We start from the raw sequence: 9,939 nt of genomic DNA on the forward strand, positions 1-9,939 counted from the left end.
TTGGCTGTAGAACTAGTTGGCCCCCTAGAAGGGAGTGCTTGCTCAGACACTGATTTTTTACCAGCATAAGCCTTTGCTAAATACACACAGAACTTGCAGTGTCCATACCGCTCTGCTTGCCAGGTCAGGTGGACATTTATCCTGCAGCAGTTGTGTGGGTTTTGTTCCAGCAGTGATGGTCATGTGAATACAATGACATTAGTTGTAAATTAGATAGTTTAGCTATTGCTCCCAGGCTCAAAACAGAATGCACCTTTAGGTCCTTATTTCATATCCTGAGTGATTTTTGCGGCACAAACAGAGCTCTATGTCATTACAGCTCTGCATTTTGCAATTTCCTATGCAGCTTAAAGTTAACAAACTGATTAAACCATAATTTAATTACATACCTAAGCTGTCATCACTGTCATCGCAGTGCAGACATGTCCTTCTGCTTTGCACAGAGCTTGCTTTGATGGGTTGATGAGATGGTGCAGAGACCTTGATATAAACTAGAATCATGCCATAGGCTTTCCCAGGAATTATTGCCCCAACACTTGGCTCATTCTGTACTGCAGAGGGGACTGGCTTTGGAGTAGGAAGAATTTAACACGTGCCTTTGATTTTGAGAGTACTTACATATTTTGATTAATGATGCTGTGGACCTATATCCCTTTCTGGGAGCCATATCCAGGAATGTGTTCTTCCCTGAATAGATCTTATCCAGCAGAGTGTTATTGTGAAATAAGTCTTCTGTAAAGATGCAGAAATCTCACCTTTTGGTACTGTTTTGCAGATCTGAAGATCACCTGGGGATATTACATTTTATTCTAGCTGGGTTATGAGGTTTTCACCATTGTGTGCAATCCTGCCTGTCTGAATTACATATTCAGATAAGAAAAAAATGATCTTTCTTTTCTCCTTGGTAAAAACTATCATAAAATGGGTTTTGGATGTAGGAAATGTTCTCACATTAATATTTTAAGCCTAAGAAAATGACTGCAAAATATTGGTTAAGCAGTAGAGATTCAAAACATGCTTGACTGCAACTCTAAATGATGATTTACAGAAAAATTGACACTGATTTTTGAAAATTTCAGAGTTGCCTTTACATTAATAATCTTTCTGTCTGAAATTCCAAAGTATAATTTCTTTCAAAGCCTTTACATGAAGAGCGAAAAGTGACTTCTGGTATAATTTTAAGGGAATGATATCAGAAAGTCATTAGCTAGCATTTAAAACCTATAGTTCAGACTACAGCTCTATACATCTCAAAATTTAATATGGTTCTAATTAGGGTTTAATTTTCAGAGCATACATAATTCCTTGTAGCAAATTAGCCATTATTAGTGAATCATTCTTGACATGGTATGCATTATAAATCCTGATTTTTGAGAATGGGTGATCTTGACTTTCTGTCTGCAATCTTTTCACCTTCCACTGTGTTTGCTAATTCCTGTGGGATGCTGAGAACCCTCAGCTCTCTCTGTCTTCCACACAACCAAGCTCTGAGCCTACTTAGATTCTTTGATTAAAAGTTTGTTCCTTCGTTTGCTTTGTGCTCCCAAAGGCTTTTCTTCCAGGCAGCCCACATTCATTAAAGACTCTGTGGAAAACACATGGGACAAACTTAATTGAGCACTGCCAGTCCAGACTAGCAATGCTTGTTCAGTGAGAACAAGGTGCAAGGCAGTTGGCATCTTGGGAATTGTAAACCATCACCAAGGTCTTCAGAGACAGGTACATTTGCTGGAGACAGCGCAGTGTGTCAGGGGATATTGCATCTCCCTTCTGTAGAAACGGGGATTTTAAAGGTTACTGTGTATCCTTCTCCATTACCAAATATCAGACTACCCTTGAACTATATATAGTATACACTGTAGTCTTCATCCCTTTGCTTATTCCAGATAGTTTGGGGTGGTTTTTTTTCTATTGTATGTTGCAGAAATGGACTTTGGTCGTGTTTCTGCATTTATTGAAATACGTGAAGTGTGCCATCCACTTAAGCAAACCACACATTGAATTAAAAAAACCCCAACACTGTGTTACTTGGTGTATTGAGTAGTGTATGTACTACCTAGAGTAATAAATACCTCATTGATAGCTAGCAAGTACTTTTACATGTAAATTAAAAATGAAGTATAATGCAAATTATTGATCTCTGATCTAAAATATTTACATTCTTCATTGAAATACAACTACAAGTGTGATTTGCAAAGTTACCCTAAATACTACTTAATTTAAAACAAAGTAAATACCAAGTAGACATAATTTCCCAATAAGGTGATTCAGCAAAGACTATTTGATCATGGTGAAACAAATTCTGCATCTATTTCCCAAGTGACTTTAAGAAACTACGGAATTAGGATATTTATTTTTAAATGCAAATGTTATTAAAGTTCTGGATGTTCCCCTAAGGACTAGAATTTCTTCTCATTGGCAAAAAGTCATAGAAGATTATCTATTTTATAAAAATGGTGTTCCAAGTAGTTATAGTAGAAACTGCAAGGCTATTTTTGATCAACATACAGATACCTTAAAAATATACACAATATGGATAAAAAAGGGGAAATTAGACATCCATAGGCAGATGTACCAGCTTTTGATGTAGCTTTTCCATATTTCCTGATAAGGAGATTGTGTAGGAGACCAGACTCACGAGGCAACAGTCAGCAAATAGAACCCCAAGTCAAACAAAAGATTGAAGCATCCTGAATGCAAAATGATCCACCTGATAATTGCCAGTGCTACTAGGGATTCAGTCAGGTCACTGTTTTGGTTCCTAGATATTTTTTTTGCCTATTTTCTGAAAAAAAAGGTGAATTGAGAGACTGGTTTTCCTGTTTCTCACAGAAAGGAAAGGTGATGGGAAAGATTGTTTGCAGCAGTTTTTGAAAGACAAGGAACTAAAGTTTGATGTGTTTTAGAACCAAAATGAATGAAGTATAAAGCTAAGGCATTTATGGAGTCAAAAAGATCTTGTTTAATTTTTCATCTTAAGGTATGTGTTCAACATTTAAAAAAAAACAACTATTAGATAGCACTGTCCAACTACATAAGCTCATCTCTGGAAATTCCAGCATCTACACAGAAATTAAAATTAGCAATTAAAAGCACAAGTATCACACCATTTCTACTTTGTAAAACTTTTCAGTATCTGTAGAAGCCATCTCTCCTCCTGATATTATTGAATCAGCCACTCATGTTTGGTGGGTTAGGCATGTTCTGATGCTTTTTCCTGCTGCTTTACTTGTAAAACTAGGACTTGTTTGTAAGTCTATTCTATTTTTTAACTGGATTTTACAGTCATCAAAGCAATTTTGTTGTATTTAATTGGATGTTGTATCACGTCCTGATGGTTTTTAAGAACAGAAATAGCAAAAGCTTGGTTGGGTGGCTGTGCTTGAGAAGGATTCAAACCCAATCAGTTGTGAAGGCAGTGCTGGATGAGTTTGGTTGCAGGTAAAGAATGAATATGCCATTGAGCGCTTCACTTTCAACTCCTTATTCTACTCTCATGAGACCAAAACCTCAGAAATAGGTCACAGAAATTTTTTATATGTTGTCAGTTAAACTGACACAATGCTGCCTTGCAGGAATGATTGATATGGCAAATTAAATCATAGCATGCTATATGCAGCTGATGCTTTTGAAATATTTCCCTGCAGTCCCATATTTTTCCTGTTTTCAAGAACAAACTTATAACTCCCATGCAGACTTATAACTCCCTTCCAAAATAAACCAAATAAATTTGGAAAATTTGAAAAGTATCCTATATGGAAAAATTACCCAGAATTTTAGACAGGTGAAGGCATTAATATTCTTAGTGTTTAATTGTTTCACTCATTTCTGAGTGTTGAGTGACAGCCCTTGAATAAATGACCAGCAAATCTTTTTTTTGGATGCAAAGCAAAAATATGATTTTTCACTAGGGAAATGCCAAAATCTTCAGAATTTACAGTTTCTTTGATCAACACATTTAAGAATATATTTTACAATTTACAATTTAAGAATATATTTTAATCAAAAGTACTTTTAGTGGCAAGGCAGAGTAAGATTTACATCCCATACAGCTCAATCATTTATTAGCCTTCTCAGAGATATTATTTAGTATAGAAAAGAGTATGTCAGGAATCCTAAAAGCTTGCTTTTAACAATTTGTTGTTCTCTACATTATTAATTTCTTTTCAGAAATTACACATGGTTTTGCCATTATATTGTGTTTGAGGATGCCATTATACTGTGTTCTGTGGGCAAAACTTGCCTAAGTGAAAGGTCTTTCTTCCATGCCAAGAACCTGTTATTTAATCCTAGAATCAGAGAATGGTTTGAGTTGGAAGTTAAGATAATCTCTGGTATTGTTTAGTCCCAATGTCAGGATATACCAGAGGCCAATAGTCCAATGGAAGTGCCCTGATGCAGAGTACAGCTTATAAAGCAGTGCACAGAAATGTTTCTGCAGCACAAGTGTGTTGTTGTATACTTCAATGACCAAATCTTCAATCTTTCTGGACAAAGGTTCACCCTGTTGAAAGTTTCCAAATGCAGTTGGATTGTAATTGCCATCTGCATTTGCTGTTTTCTCATCTTTCAGCATCTTGCTCTGCTAGAAAAGCATTGTCTTCTCTGAAAGCATTGACTTCAGTCTCCCATGGCTGGTCATTTGATGAAACAGGTTTATTATGTGGGTTTCTGAGTGAGAAAACAAAAACAGCAATAAAAAGAAAGCAGATTGGCAGTTGCTATGGCAATTCCTTCCTTTGCTAGGGTTTGATATAAGTCTTAGGAGCTAGGGGAAATGCTCAGAAATGATAATTATTCTTTTTTCAAAGGAATGTAATTTTCCATTGTGAACAGGGATTATAAAGTCAACAATTTAACTGGTGCAACTGGACTCTAAATTTTAGATTATCCATTTCTTAAGGAGGGGAAAGGGACATTTTCTGTAAAATAGTTGTATTGTTACCTGCATTTCCAATTATGTATTGTAAAATTCTATTTCAGATTATTGGCTTTTTTTCCAAGTGTATATTGGTGACAATGGTTAATAATATCTGAGCAAACACAAACCCAGTAAAGTGTGCTATTTGTTGCAAAGAGATTCATTAATTTCAATATAAAACGTGGTGCTAAAATGACTTAGTTTTTTTCCCAGAACCTGAGAGGAAATCATTAAGTGAGTTTTGGGACATAACTTTGAGCAATGATCTCTGTGGATTTCCTGAAAATGATATAAAGTTGCAGTTATGTGGTATTTATCCATAACTGTACATTTAGGAGATTACAAAAGACTTCCAGATTAGAAGTTTGATACCAACCCATTTTTTTTTCTGGAAAAGAAATTTCTAGTGACAATGTACATACTACTGCTGCTAAACTTATGAAATAACTCTGGGGTAAGGGTAGACTAAAGGAATATGCAATAATACTCTTCCCCATTTATTATTCCATTTCCACAGACATGCAAAGGCTCTTATTTATGTATTGCTTTCTTATTCTGAGACTCTCCTTATATTAGTATTTATTAAATATTTTAATTATTATTTATTAAATATTTTACAGTAATGGATTTTTTTATATTTCTAAGGATGGATATTGAATAAGTTTAGTGGCTGTTTTGGAAGTGTAATTCCCTAAATTCTCTGTAGAAACTGCAGCACAACCATAGGACATCAGTTGTGTATCACTTGATATCTGTTTACAATAGAGTTGAATTTGTAAGAGATAATATTTGTTGTCACAAAGAACAATTGATTCCTATCCTCTCTTTTTAAATCAGTGTACTTATAAGAGAAGGTAAACTTTTATCTTTTGGGAATATCCAATGTGTCCAATACCCTGTGTTTTCTAACAGATGTACAGATGTAACACTAGGGAACATACAATGAAATGCTTTCTGGAAAGACAAAGGAGACATTCTAGGAAAATGTGCTAAGAATGGAGAAGAAGTAATTCAAAATAACAAGAGATGAAAATATGGAGTCTAACTGACAGCTGAGTCATTGTGTATGCTGAAATAAGTCTGTAAATTCAACCAAATAATTGTCTGGCTTTCCTTTCTTTTACTCGGGTTTTCTGCAAGGTGATTTTTCCTCAAAGTACATTGACAAGGCAAGATATTAGTAATTTTTAGACCCTAATTTTAAATAAATTGTCATTGCATTTTAAAAGATATTTTTAATGTATATGACAGCAGAACACAGTCAGACTTTGAATTATACTTTTGTTTCCCACAAGAGTTGAATTCTAAAAGGACCTTCAAAGGAGGGGGATACTGTAAGTCACTATTTTCCTATTTTGATCCAAGAGATTGTGATTTACAAAACAAAACAAAACCAACAATCAAACCACAACACAAAAAGGAAGAAGTTAATTAATTGCAAGGAAGAACACTTCAAAGGCTGAACATGATGTCTTTCTCTCTGGTTAGTACTAGCTGCTTCTGATTCACACAAATGAAAGAAAAACAACATCCTTGTGTGCTTCAGCTTTGCGGTACATAGGAGTGTTGGACACCACTATGGAGAGAAGACTCCTCACGCATGTGGATGCATTCTACCACTGAGAACATCTGCTCCTCACTGTCACCAAATATATAAGGAACCCTTTAAGTGATATGGTTTTAAAAAACAGGGTAAATAACCCCTGTATACGTCAGAAAGATGTATTTCAGAAAATAAGGGATATTATCCTAAAATCCTCATATACTTGTTGTATTCTGGGAGACTTTCAGAGCTGACTAAGTAAAATTCTTGGAGCAGCTAGTACTCACTTTTATTTGTTATGGGACATTAATTAGCCTTGGAGATGACCCAAAGTTGTGCATAACATACCTGCACAAGTTTTCATACTGTGCTGTGCTCTGTAGGGAATGCCCAGGCATGACTGAGGGCTGCACTTGTCCAGTAAGTGACCCCAAATGTAAAAGAACAGATGAATCCCCTCCCAGGGACTGTGGGCTGGTAGCAACAAAGGTGTTACATAGCACTTTGCAGCTCTGAGAATCCATTAGGAGATTTCACATAGACTATTTCTCCAAGAGAGATCATCTGACCAGAAGCCTGCAGCAGAGCTCTTAGAGGGGAATTACTTTGCTTACTAACATGTCTAAGCTTTTTGAATAATTTGTGCTGTAGAGAGATGTTCTAAAAAGAGTCCAAAAAAGTATTTTCTCAGGACTCTGAGGAAAGAAGTTAATTAAATTGTGCTGATTAGCATTTTATAACATTTTCTTTGTACCACCATCCAGGCAGGAATTTCCTGTTGGTTATATGCCATAATCCAATGAAACAGTTTAATAAAGAGGAGCACACACGTGCTGGTGTTGCTGAGAGCACTTTGTCCTCTGGCTGTCTGCATTACAGGTTCCTCAACAATGGGAACATACATACAAGAATGCAGATTTTTTTCTTTCCCTGTAATGGTCATAGACGTGGATGTGCTGAACAGAGTTGGAAAAGGTCTGCAATACTCAGACACAGAAGGGCATCTCTAAGTCTCTACAGTTGTTGCAGTGTTCTTTCCCATCTGCCTCACCTGCAGGTGCAGAGGTGAAGGCTGGTCTCATCTAACAAGAAAATTATACATGTAACTGTAATTTTGGAGAGTGAGATTTCGTCTCTGCAGGCTCTGGCTCTACGCAGAGATGACCCTGAGCACTAATCCAGAGCAGCCTAAATATAGTGCCCTGCAGAGGTACTCCAGTTAAAGTCTTAGAAAATGTTGTCTTCTCAGTCAATTGCAATTGCCTGCAGAGGTGTGGAACAATTATTCCAATCAGAAACACAGTACACACATTGTCTCCTTCCCTGTCATCCTAAAATCTGGTAAAGCCAAGCTTGCTTATCGAGCTTGACCCTGTGCGCTGTGCCTAGGGATGGAAAAATTCTGAGTTGTAGCCTGCATAAACAAAGAGGCTCAAGTCCTTTGGCACCCTCTGTAATGAAGAAAGAGAAATAACAGTGAGGGAAGTGAAAAAGCCAGTAAGTGGAAGAAAACGAAGCAATGGGAGGCATTGTGGAGCATCTAAAATCTGGGTGCAAGAGCACCAGCTCAAGTATGTTTTCTTTACTGCCTTGGGTAATGGAGGTTGCCGAAGTGAGGCATGGATTCTAGCAGCTTTGGGAGACACAGTAGGAATAGGAAGGATTTGCACACAGGCAGATACTTTCTGAGCAATTAAACCTTTTTAGTTCTGCAGGTTTCTCTGTGGTAATGTAATTCTGATACAGTTTTACAATGTGATAAGCTTGAAGAGAACAGGGATTTCACAGTAAATGGAGGTACAGTGAAAGTGTCTTGTAAGGTTCACACCCCATATATCAATGCATTTAAAAACCCAAGTAATTTTGTATGATATCTTACATTTTAATGTATTAGTTAAAATGTGGTTCATGGTCTAAAATTAAACAGCCTAGGGTGATCATATGGTAGCAGATAAAATATTCATCTCATTATAATTACAGAACTTAAATATAAAAGATTTAAACCTAGTAATGTTGCATTTTGAAAAAAAATACTGTATTGCAATTCAGGCGGGTTACGTGAGCAAGATCCCCTCTAAGATTTCAAAATATTATTTCCTAGCCTCAATAAATGCATTTTCTGTAGGATTCAACTTCTTCTTTCCTCTGTAAAACAAGCAAACTAACAGTGTTCTTTTCACTGAGCAGCACAGAGAATCATGGACAGAGAATTTCCATAGTAAAATGTACATTTGCAATAATACCACATGAGTAATGGAAGCAACGACTTCCCTCCCTGCCAAAAATATACACACAGCAGAAAAATCCCCTTGAAGTCTACACAAGGAGGATGTGAAAAATAGCCTAGAGAAGAGTAATCAGAGGCAAGATAATACCAGTTTTCAAACAGGAAAAAGGTTGCTTAAGAAGAGATATTCTGGGTCCATCCACTATGTTATTCTAAATGTAGCACCCCCAGAGGACATAAAAAGCCAGTAATTTGGATCAAGAAACAGCAATCCACCTTCATTACGTACTCCCTCCCCTGCTTATTGGACATCTTAGGCACAGCAATTATGGCCAGACTACATGGCTGGGAGTTATCATGGAAAAAAACATTGTTATGTGAGAGAACTAGGGAACCTGCTTAACTTGAAATGAGAAGAGCTCCCATTCCAGCTGTGATTTACTATTAACTGCAATGACACCAAGGTTTCCTGACTCAATTGCTTTTGAAGCAAAACTTTCTGGCCTCTCTATGGCTATAAAAAGCCATAACAATGTCATAATAGGATTTTAGATTGGAGAAAGGGAGACAGGATGCAAATTCAAACACCTCTGGGCAGGTTTGTCATAAAAATATATGGCTACAGAAAAAATAAGAGCAAATCAAAATATTTCTAGTTATAAACTTAGACGTCAAAAAATGCTGGTGAAGGACAGGGTACAGTCAGATACCCGGGAAGAAAGCTATTGCCAAACACCTCAGCCTTTTCCTACCTCTGCAAAGTCCACAAGGAATGGTTTAGGCAACAGCCCCAGTAAATAAATTCAAATTATGGAGGGTATTACATGTATATCCTTTTCCTCATTTTATCTTTCAATTATTGCAGACAGATGCTATTTACCTGTAGCATGCTTGTTTAATTGTGTGGCATTTAGGATGCTTCCTTTGAATTTTTTTGTCATATGAGCAACTTCTTCAGTAAGAACATAAGCTTCTACCCACTCATTAATGTATCATAATTTTAATGGTTCTTTCACTTTTCAGTATTGTTGTTTCATGGTTATAACACCCAGCAGTGCTAAAGAGCGGCCAATAACAAGGTCCTGTCAGGGAGAGGTCTCTTTAAAAAAAAAAAAAAAAGGGTGAAAAGAGAACACTTGTTTTTCAATTTTTTAAGTATTTGATATTGACTGTCAATCAGGTTGTTGTCAAATAAAGTCAAATATGATGATATTTCCTTCAGTCTTGTCAACAAAGGAAATGCCATTC

This window comes from Ammospiza caudacuta, chromosome 1 (genome assembly GCF_027887145.1).
Source record: "Ammospiza caudacuta isolate bAmmCau1 chromosome 1, bAmmCau1.pri, whole genome shotgun sequence".
NCBI lineage: Eukaryota > Metazoa > Chordata > Aves > Passeriformes > Passerellidae > Ammospiza > Ammospiza caudacuta.